Source organism: Mesoplodon densirostris, chromosome 12 (genome assembly GCF_025265405.1).
Source record: "Mesoplodon densirostris isolate mMesDen1 chromosome 12, mMesDen1 primary haplotype, whole genome shotgun sequence".
Classification (NCBI taxonomy): domain Eukaryota; kingdom Metazoa; phylum Chordata; class Mammalia; order Artiodactyla; family Ziphiidae; genus Mesoplodon; species Mesoplodon densirostris.
Genome location: NC_082672.1, coordinates 86,776,453 through 86,792,454, shown reverse-complemented (window position 1 = coordinate 86,792,454; position 16,002 = coordinate 86,776,453).

Genomic DNA, 16,002 nt, shown 5'->3' with positions numbered 1-16,002 from the left:
AAGGAGTTCAGAAAATTTCAGGTCTGAAATATGTTAGAAGTATCTGTGGCAGCAGGAGAAATCGAAAATGGTGACATTTAATTGGGCTTAAGAACGAAAGTGATGACTCCACTTCTGCATGAATCAAACCTTATAACAAAGTTGAAATAAGATGATGTGATAAAAATGAGCGTTTATCTGGTATAATATATTGGGGGAGGATATTGCATTTTTTTTAAACACAGAATTCTTTACTACAGGAAGTTATGTGCTGGATCCATGTTAGTATAAAAATCTTTGCAAAAGGGAGACCCAATTGAAATTCTAAGGGTGTTCGCACATTTGTGCATTCCATGGAGATGTGGAACAGCCTCATCTGAACACTTGACCTTTATTTCTCAGCATGCTTCTTTGTCAGGATAAAGCCTCTTGAATTCTTAAACCTGGCAGTTGGGGGTGAGGATTTGTTGGTGAGGTGTGGATCAGATGTGTTCTCAGGCTTCCTTCATTTTTTTATAAATCCAGACTCTGCTTTGCACAGTGCCGTCTAAAAGGGGAAAGAGAATTAACTAAGGTATCATTAAGCAAATTTCAGAAACGGAGGCCTGATTGAAATTAAAAGGTGTTCATTTAGGGTTTGTTAGGACTGCAGCCCGGAAGACACAGATTGAAGAAGCACTTGAATTGTGCTATAGTCCACTGGACTACAGTGGAGGGGGAAAAAACCCATATAAAGGCAAAAACCACAAGGTTACAATTAGTTACATGAGTTGTTTATCAAGAATGATCACTGGAGCTGGCAAGAAGTAAGGGTGCTTGTTAAGTAAGGATTTGTTGGGGTCTGAAATTGTTGCATATTTACAAGAGGAGATCTTGGGACCATGAGGTTGCAGCTGGCAGGTTTTGGTCTGAATGCGGCTGGTGGTGTCCTTGGGTCTGGTACAGTTCAAAGAAAGTTGAAGCTCTCTGTGGTGCAGAGACCTGTCAGACCAGATCCTCAGTAGCCGCCCAGCTACATTTTTGTCTGCCTGAACTGTCTTCACTGCGTTATCACTGCAGTTTGTCATGAGTATTTATTTTATTTTGTTGCTATAGCAAGGTCTGAAAGAATGAGAGCTGTTTTGTGTTTACCTCTCCATTTTTCCTCCCCCATTCAAACGAGGGGGCTGGGACTTGAAGATCTCTCGCTTCTGGGTGGTGGTTGTGAGGTTGGAACAGAAAGCCCAAGCTACTTTCAGGCCCCAAGAGGGCTTAAGACACAGCATGCTGGGCCCCTTCCCAGGGTTTCTGATTCAGCAGGTCTGGGGTGGAGTCCAGGAATTGGCATTTCTAACCGCGAGCCTCCCTTGAATACTAGATGCTGCAGGCCAGGACCACATGTTGAGAGCTACTCAACAGCCTAGAAACCTCTCGCCCCAGCAGCCTAGAAATCTCCCTTTTCTTTCCAAAGCCTGGAACCTGAGCTTCTTGAGAGGGTGGTACTGAGGAGTATATGCACATATGTGGGGAAGGGATGGTGGAAGGTGACTGTTGAGGGAACATGGAAGCCTTGAAATTGAGGGACAGGACATTCCCAAAGCTCGGGGAAAACATGGAGGTCTGTAAATCCTGAACTTCTTGAGGATCAGTGCCATTTCCTTAGCCTTGCCCCAGGGCTGGACTGAGGTCAGGTGAGAATGGGGCTTGATGGGAAGCTGCTTTGCCCAGAACCAGATGAGCCAACTGCTTGGATGAACCTTGGACTGTGATGATCCAGAACACCTGTGACACAATGAGAAATTTGCTTATTGTCTGGGCACCAAATAAGCCTTCCAGATTTTGATGTAAGCCCTGGGAGGAGGAGGACACATAACTAAATTTCTTGCCAATTTGTTACCGAGTCTAAGCTCATACTGCTCCCCACATGACTGGTCAATAAATTGAGAGGCAAGGTGTTGGGGCAAGGAATAGCAACTTTATTGGGAAAGCCGGCAGACTTAGAAGATGGTGGACTAGTGTCCCAAAGAACCATCGCACCTGAGTTAGAATTCAGGCTTCTTTTATACTCAAAGGGGAAGGGGTGTGGCTTGTTGTTGCAAACTTCTTGGGTGCCAGAATCCTTTGTTCTTGCAGCTGTCCAAGTAGGTCAGGTCACAATGTTCCTGTAAACCTCCAACAAGACAAATGTTATTCTCTGTTCTGCAACTTTTCATCTCTATATGAATGGAAAATTGTTATACCTTTCTATCATGTATATATCAGGCTATAGGCAACATTCTTTTACAGAAAGTGCAGAGCCGGCATGACTAAGCACAAGCAACAGAGCACAAGGGTTAGAGCTAAAGGAATAGATTCAATATGGAGTCAGGTTTGTTCTTCTCTGTTACAAATTCAGTGGCATAAGGAATGGCAGTCAGATTTGATTTGATTTGAAGAAAGCAATTAGATATTTCTTGACTACCCAACTTTGAGTCCATACCACACCCACTACACAAGTTTCAGACTTATAACACATAATCCACATGATTTCATAATCATTAGTATTTGAGGCCTCAAACTAACTTCTGCCCCTGAAAAGCTCTGGGTCCCACTTGGCAGGGAGGAGCTGGGCTTCTTCCAACAGCTGTGCAAATCTTGCCCGGCCCAACACTGAAATCCAGTCAGGCTGTGAAAAAAAGGTGATGTTTTCTAATTTTCTAATGTGCACACACAATTGCTGCATAATATTACATCATGAATATATTACACTTTAGGCATTTTCCTGTTGACTTTCCCATGAGTTCTACCTTTCACCGTCTTAACAAATATCCCTGTGCATTTCTCCTGCCCTTGTAGATGCTTTCAAATTAGATACTTAGAAATGGAATTACTCAACTACTCGGCATTTTCACTTGACTTTTCTCACAGACATTCTGCCAGTTAGAGATGCATGTGATATTAGAAGCAGTTTGGTTTAAAAAAAACATGCAAAAACTTCTGAGAGTGTTCAGGCCATCACCCAAGGGTGTAAATTAGCCCATGCAAGTTGCTTTTCTTTAATTTCTTAAAGTTGAGATGCACTGTCCTGAGCAAATGAAAGAAAAATTAGAGGAGAATGAGTGGAGAATTACTAAAATAGGTACATTTGGAGCAGGGATTAGGGCACAATGCTTAGTGACTTAAATTACATAAAGGCACTGATTTCCTGAGGATTGAACACAGGTGCATTAGAAGACAGAAAATTGTTGAAGATTAGCTTGTATCTCAAAATTATAGGTCAGTCCATTCCCATTTCCTACCAAGAACGAGGGAAAGAACACCCACTTTCTTTTCCTTGGAACCCAGGGCTCAGGTGATGTGTGTTAAACCTCATTATGGGTTAAACAGACTTTGGGGGATCACGTGGAAATTTAGATATCATTGCAGTTTTGTTTCTACGGGGCATGGATTTCTCTTTCCAAACAGCCAATTTCAGTATATGCTTTTGGTGTCTGACCACTTATCAGGAGGACACGTTATGTGGTTATAAAGCTCAAACTTAAAGGCTTTTGGACTTTAGTAAGTACAACTAGAGTGGATGAACCAGGAAGTAACCATGCTCCAAAATCTCTAAGAGAGGTTTCAAATGTATTTACTACAATTCTTGTGCTGGGGTGGTATGTGGTCATTTTAAAAGCTAGGCTTTCAATGAACTTATGTGCAAAACAGAAAGAGACTCACAGACATAGAAAACAAGCTTATGGTTACCAAAAGGGAACGGGGGTGGGGGGAGGGATAAATTAGGAGTTTGGGATTAACATGTACACACTGCTATGTATAAAACAGGTAAACAAGGACCTGCTGTCGCTGTCATAGTAACGTAAAATGGGAAAGAATCTGAAATCATATATATATATATATATATATACACACACACACACACACACACACACACACACACATAACTGAATCACTTTGCTGTGCACCTGAAACTAACACAACATTGTAAATCAACTATACTTCAAAAAAAAAAAAAAGAAAAGCTAGGCTGTAACACCATGATGTATCCTGTCTTCTTTCCCCTGTAAAACAAGGTGAACCCCCAGGGCAGCTCTGTGGAAAATGGCTTCAGAAACACAGGCAGTCGGGGTCCCCCTGGACAGCAAGAGTGGCGGGAGGAGGCTTGCACCACCAGCTGCAGGAAACTGTTAAATTCCTGACCTGGTTTTTGAAAATATTCAAGGATAAAGCAGGGACACTAATACCCACACTAGCCCAGCTACGTAAGACCGCCTTCCCTTTACCCTTTATTATTTCACGTTAGCCACATTAGTTTGAGCAGCAGGTAAAGCATCTTTCAAAAGACTGTCCTCTGCGAGGGAAGTCATCTGTTTTACATTAATTGTCCATTAGTCTCCAAGGTTCCATCCATTAAAATCCTCAGATGCTCATTGCCTGTATTGTGCCAAAGTCCTGCTGTCAGCTTTCAATGCAGAGCTGTTTTTCCACATCTGACTTAATTGCTCTAAGTGCCATTTCCTTTGAGACAGCTTTGAGCTTGCCAGTTAATGCTAACTTTTCTTCCTTGCTAGGTTGAACAGATAAGCCTTGGTGAGGACAATTCGGCTGCTATTTACTCTAATTTGTTAGATACCTTTCTGCCTCAAGCTCACACAGTGAGTATTTTTACATCTCTACTGTTCTGTTTGCCTGATTACTTATGAATGCGTTCGGAATGGACTTAGTTTTCTAGAGTGAAAATGCTCCATACATATACAGTCCACCCGTGCTATTGTGATGAGGGGTTGAAATTCTGTTTTCTCCTGATTAGTTTAAACATGTAATTTTTTTAATGCACTCTGAAGAACAGCTTAGATGAAACTGACTTCGTTGATGGAAAAGTTAAGCTTTCATCCTTTCAAATTACAGCTCAAGAGGCGGCAGCTTATGAGTTTAATTACTGTAGCTGCCTTATTATAACTGACTCACCTACCTTTAGCCCCATGGCTACTGTTTTGAAAAAACACATTTAAAAGGAGGAAGAGCAGAAATCATTGAGATGACCAACCCTATAGCAGCTTTTAGAAATTTTTGATAGGCATGGAAACAAATGAAAGTATGTAAGACAGAGAGGAACAGATTAACAGATTATTTTTAACTCTATGTAGGAGTACTAGAGGCTTCCCTGGTGGCGCAGTGCTTAAGAATCCGCCTGCCAATGCAGGGGACGTGAGTTCGAGCGCTGATCTGGGAAGATCCCACATGCCGCGGAGCAACTAAGCCTGTGAGCCACAACTACTGAGCTCGTGCGCCACAACTACTGAAGCCCGAGTGCCTAGAGCCCGTGCTCCACAGCAAGAGAAGCCACTGCAATGAGAAGCCCGCGCACTGCAATGAAGAGTAGCCCCCGCTCGCCACAACTAGAGAAAGCCCGTGCGCAGCAACGAAGACCCAACGCAGCCAAAAATAAATTAATTTTTTTAAAAAAGTACTAGAAAAACAAAAGTTTTGATTCATTTTTTAAAAATTGTACTGGATTACCACTTATTGCAATTTAAACATTTAATTAACATTTAAAATAGCCAATCAATTAACATAAAAATTTTTTGAGATATCATGTTACTATATCTATGAATTCAGATTTTAAATAATGATTGTTGTCATTAATTGATTTTATTACAGGTTTTAAAAAAAATTTTACCAGGATTTAGTTTCATCTTATAACTGAGTTTGTTAATGAATGGCCCTGTTAATATTTGGTAAGTACTCGGGTATTGATTTGCTTGATTATATTTAAGCAATACCAGAAAGAAGAAAGAAGAGAAAGAGGAAGGAGGAGGAGGAAGCGATAAATGCACCCCAACTGATGTAAATTACAGGATATAATGAAAATCAAAGATGGGATTTTGTGTTTTCTACTCCTTGAAGATTGTTGGGGAAAGATCCACTTTTGCCCTCAGCAAACTCTTTGGAACAAGAATGAGCAACCACCTGGGAAACATTTAAAATGAGTGAAGTCTGCCTCTGAGGCCCTCCGCCTTCCTTGCAAGGGGCCCCTAACCTGGCAGAAACCTCTCCTACACGCTGTCCTCTCCCCTTACCCATCTGGGGGAACCAAGCCTGTGTCACATCTCAAATGGCCTTGGTTAGTACCAAGGTATTAGCAGAGCCAACTACTAAGGTTTAGGATTTTGATCCTTTCAGAGGGTTCTCATCTTCATCTTCATCTTCATCATCATCTTCAGTCAACAATTTTGAGAGCAGACTGTGTACAGAGCCTGGTGGGCCTATCAGAGTTATATCTTCCTAAATTATGACCTCTGTCATAATTTTCTTACTGGGTTACCTCCTCTGATTAATTCTACAGGTTTTGTCTCTGCATCGTGGGTACGAAGGGTGGCCACATCCATCCATCCATCTTTATAGATGGAAATCTTTATCACCCCCAAATTACAGGCTAGTCTATTTCTAGAAAGTTCCTTCAGTAGGTCATCTCCTCTGTAGGATATCCGTAGGATATTCCTTGAAAAATCCTATCAGCTTTTCCCTCAACAGTTTTCAGGAATAAAGTTTAGGAAAATTCCAAAACACAGTCTAACAGATTCAAAGACATATATCAGGGATTAAAAAACCTCATACACATCCCCTTGCCCTTCGAATAACGTTTCTTAATGCTAGTTAGCTTTTACAGTGTGATTTGTATTAGCCAGTGGTGATTAGATTAGAGCAGCCAAATCCACCAACCCAACTAGGAGTATTGTACATCCTACAATTCTGTGTCATCATCTTTTATATCATCGTCTTTGTTACTGTTTCATTTACCCAGGAAGGTAAACTTTCACCCTACTGTTTTGATTGAAAGTCTGGAATGTTGTTCACCCATGTGGGATCTTGCTGGAAAGGATATTCTCTCCAAGGTCTTTGCTTGGCGGTTCAGTCATGCTCTTGTGCTAACTCTTAGGTGTCTTTGTATCAAAACCCTTCGTATTATGGTTGAATCTGTTCCCCACCTATGGCAGACTCACCATAGGGTGATCCCCTGAGTCACACCCTTAATTCCCTCACCATGAGTGTGGGTGAAACCTGTGATCTGCTTCTACCCAATAGAATATGGCAAAGATGCAGGATATCACTCTGTGATGGTACTATTTTATATATTAAAGGTGAAGGGATTTTACAGGTATCATTAAGGTTGATAATCAGCTGACTTTAAGTTAAACAAAAGGGAGTTTATCCAGGGTGGGCCTGACCTAATCAGGTGAGCCCTTTACAAGAGGCTCCATGACTTCCTTGAAAATACAGACTTGAAGAAGCAGAGACTGTCCTCTCTCCATTGCATGCTTTGAAGAAGCAAGTTACCGTGAATTCTACAGCCACAAGGAAATGAATTCTGCCCATAGCCTGAAGGAGCTTTGAAGCAGATCCTTCTCTAGGTGAGTCTCCAGATGAAAATGCAATCCAGCCAACAGCCTGATTTCATCCTTGGGAGGCCCTGAGCAGAAAACCCAGTTACACCATTCCCAGATTCCTAACCCAGAACATGTGAGATAATAAATGAGTGTTGTCTTAGGCTGCTAAGTGGGAGGTAATTTATTGTGCAGCAATAGGAATCTAATACCCACCCTTGCAATAAAGATGTTGTATTGTTTTTATTACCCAGCATCCCTTGTACCATAACTTACATAGATAAACCTTAACCCATTGACTACATACAAGGTCTTCTTGCACTTTGTACCCAAGTCACACCCCAGGTTCCAAAGATGACTTATATGTAACCCTCATGTTTCCTATATGCTTTGCTGCCAGATAACCGAAAAGCACATTTGGTCCCCAGCAGTGGGAACAGTTCCTTCAAGTACCTGGACACATCTGGTTCCTCTGCTCACTTAACATCAGCAGTTCTCGAACATTTTGGTCTCAGGGCTCCTTTTTATCCAAAATTATTTAAGACCCCAAAGAGATTGTGCTTATGTGGTAATGTTTATCATCTACTGTATTTGAAAGTAAAATGGAGTGATTTTTAAACATGAGAACACAGAAGCACACATTGTATTAGCCATCAGAACAATGACACCATCACTCCCCGTGAAACTTCTGGAAAACCCCACTGTCCTCTTGTGAGAGAACGAAAGTAAGAAGCTAACTAACATCACAATGTTATTATAAATGGACTTGCGAGCCTAAAAGGCTCTTGAGGACACCAGAGATCGCTAGACCACACTTTGAGAACCATTGCTTTATGTTTTCAGTTTTTACCTTTGTTCTGTTTCACATAGTATTCATTTTTTCCCCAGCTTTATTGATATAGAGTTGACATATCCCATCGAATTACGTTGTATTAAGCAAACTCAAATAAGCTTAGGAAATAGATGGGGTAAACATTATTAAAAATGAGAAACACAAAACCCCAGCTATGTGGTGGTGCTGGTTATTCCTTCCTTGCCCCGTTGGATGCACTGTCAGTGCTTCTCTGCTCACTTCTGTGCCGCGGAGGCTGACCTGTACAGGCAACATCACCAGCTCCCGGCCCTCCGGCTTCTGGGCTTGGCCAGTGGGAGACCCCAAGGGGAAATGGGAGGACGGGGGAGAGCAAGGCTGGGATCATGCAGTTCCCCACTCCCCGCCACATTACAGGTCATCAGCAGCCCCTCGCCCTGGTTCCAGCCCTTAGCTGGGCTCCAGCAGCAAAGTTCCTTCTCTTTCCCCTTCAGGGCTGGGAAGGCAACGGCTTCTTGTGGCTGTTAGTCCCTGAGGGGGTGGGTCTCACCAGTCTTGTTGGTCTCTCTGATCCTTCCCACATTCCATTCATTATTAAACTCTTTTGATTATTCTGTTTCCTAAGGGATCCCGGCTCATAGGGTGAGTTGAGACAATTCCCTTAAGGTACAGGTCCCCAGTTTATTTACTGGTACAACAAAGGGACAGCATTTCCCAAAGTGGTTTCTGCACATCCGTCTCACCATATTCTGGTTTCTATTCTGTGATCAAAGATGTTTGGGAAACACAGAATATAATGTCCCCTCTTGGAGAACCACAATTTATGGCAGCATATCAAAAGCTCTGAGAGGTCGTGAAGTCATAAGCCTGCTTAGCTCAGCATTTCCCTGACATCACTGTGGAGCCTCAGCTTTTGCAGAACAGCTAGTAACATCTTGTGAACTCTGGACTAGGTCCTCTCCGGGGCTGCCTCCTTCTATGGAAAGGTCTCTGAATGCGTATTAGGAATGGTGGGAATATTTGCCGGTTGTCTATCCTGAAACCAGAAACACTCCCACCCATGGTGCTCATCTTACACCAAGCACATTAATGGTGAAAACCTAGCTCCAGTCTCGCTCTCAGAGGTTCAAGAAAAAGCCTCCAGTGACAGGTTCCCTCCTTGTCCTCACCCCGTGCACCCTGGAATGGGTGATACAAGTGGGAAACAGGAGACCAAAGTCAATTTGTGGAGGTTACGGAAGATGGACTTCTCCTTCTGTGACCTCAGTCTGAGGCTGAGCTGCTCTTCTGACTGTGCCTTTAATGTGGTAAAGAAGCACCCCTCTCATTAAAATCAGGATTGTAAGTAGGATTCCAGAAATAGCTGAACGCAAATTTAGATGGAGTACAATGGCATCTGAGCACAGTTGAGTCTGGTGATGCAAAATAAGGTGTAAATCCTACAGAAACTCCCTATGGGTCAATAGTCATCATGAATAAGGGCTCCTGGCAAGATTTAGGGTCCTTCTTGGCTTCCCTTTACAATAAGTAGTTACCCCCTTGGTCAGTTTCCAGAAAAGCCAACATACATCCTCACCTTATTCTTATTGCCAAAGCCCCAGTATCAGGCCATCCACTCCAAAGGCACAAACGTGAGGACCTATCCCCAGTTCCAGGGGTTAATCCTGACTGATCAAAGCCAATTTGTACCGTCCCATCCTCTTTCCAAGGGCCGGTTTCAGGGTGGGCTTATGACCCTCTTCCGGTCCGTGGGACCTGTAAGAGGGGTGGTGTACTGGACGGAGTGTGGGGAAAGTGTCCTTGTTTGTGAGAAAATGAACATCAGGCGCTGTGCTCCCTTTCTGCCACTCAATGTTGTTTCGTTTCTGGGTGTCTCGCTTGGCCATGCTGCAGCCATCTTGCTTCCACGAGGAGAAGAGCCTGAACATACAACTGATGCTAAAGACAGCAGCGTAGAGGGTGGGAGGACCTGGGCAGACGGCATCACTGAGCCTCTGACTGTGCATATGTCCCCTTCCATGAAGTTGAAGCCAGTTTGAGCCGGTGTTTTCTGTCTCTTGAAGCTCAAACCTTTCTGACAGATGCCCCTGTTAACGGAACTACTCTTGGCCATTATTTTCTTTCTCAAATTCTTGCCAGGAATCCTCCAGGAATGTGCAAAAAGCAGCAGAAGCTGAAACCCTGCATTTCCGTGTTCTCAGGCCTGCGTCCCCCTGCGCCCCGCGTGGACAGTGACAGTGGCAGTGCCGTCCCCGCAAGGTGACATGTCGCAGCAGCTCGGGAACGTGGTCCTGGAGGACAGCACTTGTCTGGGAAGGCCATCTGTGGAGCATTTCCCTGCAGAAGATTTTGGAAAGACAGATACTCATGTGAATGTCTTGCTTCCAACAGATTCCCAGATGGAGTCTTCCCTTGACACACACTTTGAGTTACTGTGTTTACACGTACAGTTTCATGTATGCATGGCCGTCATATGTCTCTCTTTTATTTGCAACAACTGGGAGGTGGGGCTTTATCTTTGACATGTGTCCCTGGTGTGCAAGACACTGCACTGTTACGTCATGTGCGTTCAAGAAACACTTTCTCACTAATACCCCTCCCCATTTGTAGTATACGGAAAGAGCTGCATGAGAAAATGAGCCCTTTGTCCCTGGATCAGTCAGAAGTCCATCAGAAAACAGAAACCTTTCTAGGTTTTTCAATTAGAGTTGCTAGAGGGATTGAGCTTTCCAGCTGGGTAAGTAAAGATCAGAAGGTTCCTTTGGGCACATCTGGCAGGGCAGGGCAGGGTCTCAAGGGAAACTGGGGTTGCCCGTGGTGGGTGTTCCCCAGGATCTGAGCCACTGTCTGCAGCTGGTACCAAGGAACGCTGGCTTCACCTTCTTTACTGTCTTGGACCTCACATGGGGGTGCCTCTCCCTGGCCAGATCTAACCTGGAGCCATGTGGGGAAAGAGCTTCTGGGGAAGGAGGTTCCTGGTTTTCCTGTGAGACACAGAGAAGAATGAGGTAGGAGGTAGATGGGCTCCTGGGCTGAGCAGCTGGAATTTGTCAAGTGGAGTAAATTGGAGCTTGTTTTCCCTGACACTCCAAGGACAAAGCTACGGGCAAGAGCAGAGGGGAGCTGAGCTCTGCTGGAGTAAAAAGATAAGATGACCCTGTCTTTCCTTCTTGAGGTCAAGGAGACCTCCCCAACTACACATGCACAGAAAGCCTCCTTGGGGGTCAAAAAGGGCGGGGGCACTAACCCATAATAAGTTCTGTCAATCTCCCAGAGACCCCCTCGCTGGAATACATCTTGGCTAAAAGATGTGCACGCCTATTGGGGAGGGCCCTGGGTCAGGTCAGATGTGGGAAACGAAGAAAGATGACTGGACAGAGGAATACAAAGACCGGGAAAAACTGCCCCCGTATGAGTGATTTAACTCACCTCTCTGGCACGATCCTCATTAGGGGGGACATCCACACTCTTCTCTGGGTGTGTATTTCTGCTTTGCTTCTGCTCTAAATAAACTGCTTCTGTGTCCTCCTTGCACATACTGTGCTTCCAATAAATTCTGTGCTTGCTCTACAATGTCTCTTTGTGGAATTCTTTCTCCAAAGAAGACAAAGACCGAGGTCCTCTCACCTGCCGACATCAGGGGTATGTATCACAACGAAGCCGAGCTGTCCACAGAGCACCCAGCGGCCCTCCGCCCACACCGCAGATGCACAGAAAAGAAAATCAAAACAAAAGCAAAGAACAGTTGAGAAACAACTGTCTCTAAATTACGCCAAGGATAAAATCACTCTGGCAAAAAGCATTTGCTAAGCAGTTAATTGGTAAATGTCTGCTGTGCAGAAGCGGGGGCACATTTTTTTCTATTAAATTATTTCTTGCTCAAAACTCACTCAGCCGCCTGGATATGACGCTGGAGCCAGGTGTAGCAGCATGGATCTCACTGGCACTTGCTTTAGAAGCTTGGGGTGTGGAGCAGCTTTCTAAAATCTGAAGTTCTAAAAACCCATACAGTTCACAAGAAAGTTCCTCATCCGCTTGCAGCAGGCTCAAGTCCACGGTAAAGTGACAGACACAGCTTCCACCAAGAAATGAGCAAACTTTCTCCTCTTGTTTCAAGAGGGAAGAAATAGAGTTGGAAGAAAGTGGCAATGTTTCTAAATTTCCACAGACATCCACACCGAAAGTTTTTTTTTTTTAACTAATTTATTTATTTGGCTGTGTTGGGTCTTCGTTTCTGTGCGAGGGCTTTCTCTAGTTGTGGCAAGCGGGGGCCACTCTTCATCGCGGTGCGCGGGTTTCTCACTATCGCGGCCTCTCTTGTTGTGGAGCACAGGCTCCAGACGTGCAGGCTCAGTAGTTGTGGCTCATGGGCCCAGTTGCTCCACAGCATGTGGGATCTTCCCAGACCAGGGCTCGAACCCATGTCCCCTGCATCAGCAGGCAGATTCTCAACCACTGCGCCACCAGGGACGCCACACACCTAGAGTTTTCTTCTGATGATCCTCGCGTTTAGAGCTAACTGGGTTTTCTAAGAGAAGCCTGGGATAAAGGGAGAAAACAGCTAATTGACCGGAAGCTAAATGTAGCAAAACAGAAGCCTTTGTACTCATGGACCAAAGACTCTGGTGTTTCTAGCGGAAGCCCGATGCGTGGGTTAAGAAGAGAAGCCCAGTTACAGAGTCAGCTTCCCAGAGAGAAATCTGCAGTCCCTTTAGCGCAGGGGTGCTGGAAGCTTCCTAGGTTTTGCGTGTCCTGGGGCAAACACACCAACACAAAAAAGCACTGGGAAGTCAGAGCCCCAGGGAAGCGGATTTGGGTACATCCTGTGGTAAAATAATTGTGTGGGAGGAGGACAGGGCAAGTGTTCATGGTAATGAAGTTTGTGGTCAATTACTCACCTTTTCCCAAGTTTGTGGTCAATTACTCACCTTTTCCCTACCCCTCTCACACATTAGCATAGAGCGTTGAGAAAGGATCATCTGCATATATATGTGGTCCAGACAGCGGTAGGCTGAGAGGTGGCCAGTGACATTCTACTTAGTAAATGAGGCCCAACACCCGATCCTTCCAGCAAACCACCTTCACTGCCCAGCAGCAAGGCCTCCTCAGAGCTGCGGCCCCAGTTCTCAGGGCTTATGCCTCAGACTTTGAGCAAGACTTCTGCTGAAACCAGCACTTTCCATCAGGTCTGTATGGCTGCGGTCCTGGGATGTCTCTGCTGCCCTCTCCCGGCGTGGGGCAAGCTACCTCCTGGAACTGAGGCTCGGGCCTGCCTTTCCACCCATGCGCCCTGAGAGGCATGGTCCTTCTAGTAGCTCCCACGAAGGCCCTTGGCATCCTGTAGTCCCTCTCTCACACCCACCTCGCCCCCGTCCCTGTATCTGGCCCAGTGGAGCTGAGTGCATACACTCAGGGCTTAATGGGGGACGTCTGAGTAAGGTAAGGAGATGCCCTATAAGGAGAAATTCGTATATTGACAAGCATGAGGGCACAGTGTATTCAAGATTTTGATGTGTGATAAATCAGGTGGGTTGTTCTTTGCCACGTCAAATGTTAGGGCTTCTTATGCTAAAAGAGGGCACCCTATCCAAATAATCCTCTAGGGTCTCAGTGCACCAATAAACATGTTCATCTGGGGGGAATTAAGAGATTTGCAACAAAAAAAAAAAAAAAAAAAAAAAGATTTGCTTTGGAGCCAAAAGATAGCAATACAATAACTGCTACATGGTAGAATATGCAAAGCAAATATTTTGATAGTGATTATCAATGCTTTGTATTGCCATAGTTGGTTTAATTTTAAAGACATGACTATGAAAATAGTCATAAATATGTATCTTTGTGTTATACTTTATTTTCTAATTTCACATCTGGTGACTGGTATGCGTCGCTTGCCCTGCTGTGCTATGTCCAGGTTTGGTTTTTTTGGGTTTTTTTTGCGGTACGTGGGCCTCTCACTGCTGTGGCCTCTCCCGTTGCGGAGCACAGGCTCTGGACGCACAGGCTCAGCGGCCATGGCTCACGGGCCCAGCCGCTCGGTGGCATGTGGGATCTTCCCGGACCAGGGCACGAACCCGTGTCCCCTGCATCGGCAGGCGGGCTCTCAACCACAGCACCACCAGGGAAGCCCACATCCAGAGTTTTTAAGGGGCCAAATGAGTGGCAAATCTTACAGCGTAAAGACTGGGGAATGGAGATGCCCTTACAACTCTGTCGCAGCTGTTCAGATATGGGCCACAGTCCATGGAGAGAGTGACAGAAGGTGGACCTGCAGCACAACGATAATCGAGCTCTTTGTAAAGCAGCTCTGTGAGCCTAGTCTGTACCCACGTCTCTGTGCTTGGGACAGTGCGGAAGGCATTGCCCGCAGAGGAAGAGCCAGGCTCTGTGTCTGCTCAGCCCCCTAGTAATCAGCCCCACCCTCTGGGGTCAGGCTGCCACCCACAGAGAGCTCAGGTGCCAGCTGAGTGCTTTCATGACGTGCCCAGGGGCCCCTCCCAGCAAACTCTGAGGGTGGTGGTCAGGGCTTGAAACCTGACCCCGTCAGGTACTCTAGGTGTGTGTGGCTCTGTTAAGAAAGTTATGCATGCTCTCTTCTCTTTGGTTTTTTCTCACGTATGAAAGGGGACGATCACAGCCCCTTGTGGGTTAATATAGGTAAAATGCTTAGCACGATGCCTTATGCATGGTAAACATTCAGTAGATTTAAATACCATTATGCTTTATCTGTGAATAGCCCCTGCCTGCAAGCAGCTTACAATCTAATTGAATCATTTTGAGAACAATTAAGACTTGCTGCAGACCACGAACAGCAGAAGAATTAAAGAAAAGGAGAGAAGATGAAGGCTTGAGCTAATTAGAACGGTCTTTGTGGAGAGAGTGGGACTTGACGTGAGCTTTAGAGAATAAGGAAGATGAAGAGACAAAAAGAAGGAAGGGTGCTGTGACAGGGGCAGGAAGAGGCCAAGGCCTAGACGTGACAACGACTGTGTTGAAGGCAGGGGGTGGCGAGGAAATCAGCCCGTGAGGAGTAAGAATTACAGGACATGATACCCATGGGGATGGAGAAACAGAAACCAGGCTGCTAGAGCCAGCTGGCCACCAGCCTCCTCCTGAAACCATCTGGAAAGCAGGCTTCAGGGCTGTGATTCTTCACGTGCAGTCCCACACTAGCAGCGTCAGCATCACCTGGAAATTTGTTGGACAGGAAACTTCTCAGACCCCACCCCAGACCCACTGATCCAGAAACTCTGGGGGTGGAGCCTTCCAGGTGATTCCGATACGTGGTAACATCTGAGGACCACCGGGCAGTGAGTGGCAGGAAGGCCCCCGTTCCCACCCATTCTTCCCACTCTGGCAGGTGCCCCCTCCCACCGGCAGCCCCAGCATAGGCTGGTTGGCATCCACACCTCCAACACAGTTCCGTCAGCCTGAAAGAAAACGTCCAAAGAATGAGCAATGGACATGGTGAGCAGGCCGTCCACATCGAAGGTGACTTGCTAACATTCCATCCTTGCAGCTTCAGCGTCTTGTGGAGTGGGTCTTGGGCAGTGAAGAGCTGGAGGAAGAATTTTGTCTGATGGCTGGTGCACTGCAGTTAGTAAGTAAGTGCTTCATTTTCTTTCAAAGGTCTACTTACGAAGCTTTATCATAGGAAGTATTGGAATGACTTAGATTGTTCCAGAATACGAGGAGGCTGTAATACAGCCTCCAACCCAATCTAACTCCTTTAAGAAATAGACACTTCAGTGATGGTTATTCTGAAACAATCCAGTCCCACCAGCCTCATGAAAACTCTTGCATTATCACCGGCTAATACAGCTTTTTCGTCTAAATGCTGGACTTGTGCAGGTGGCCATTTGGAGGATGGGG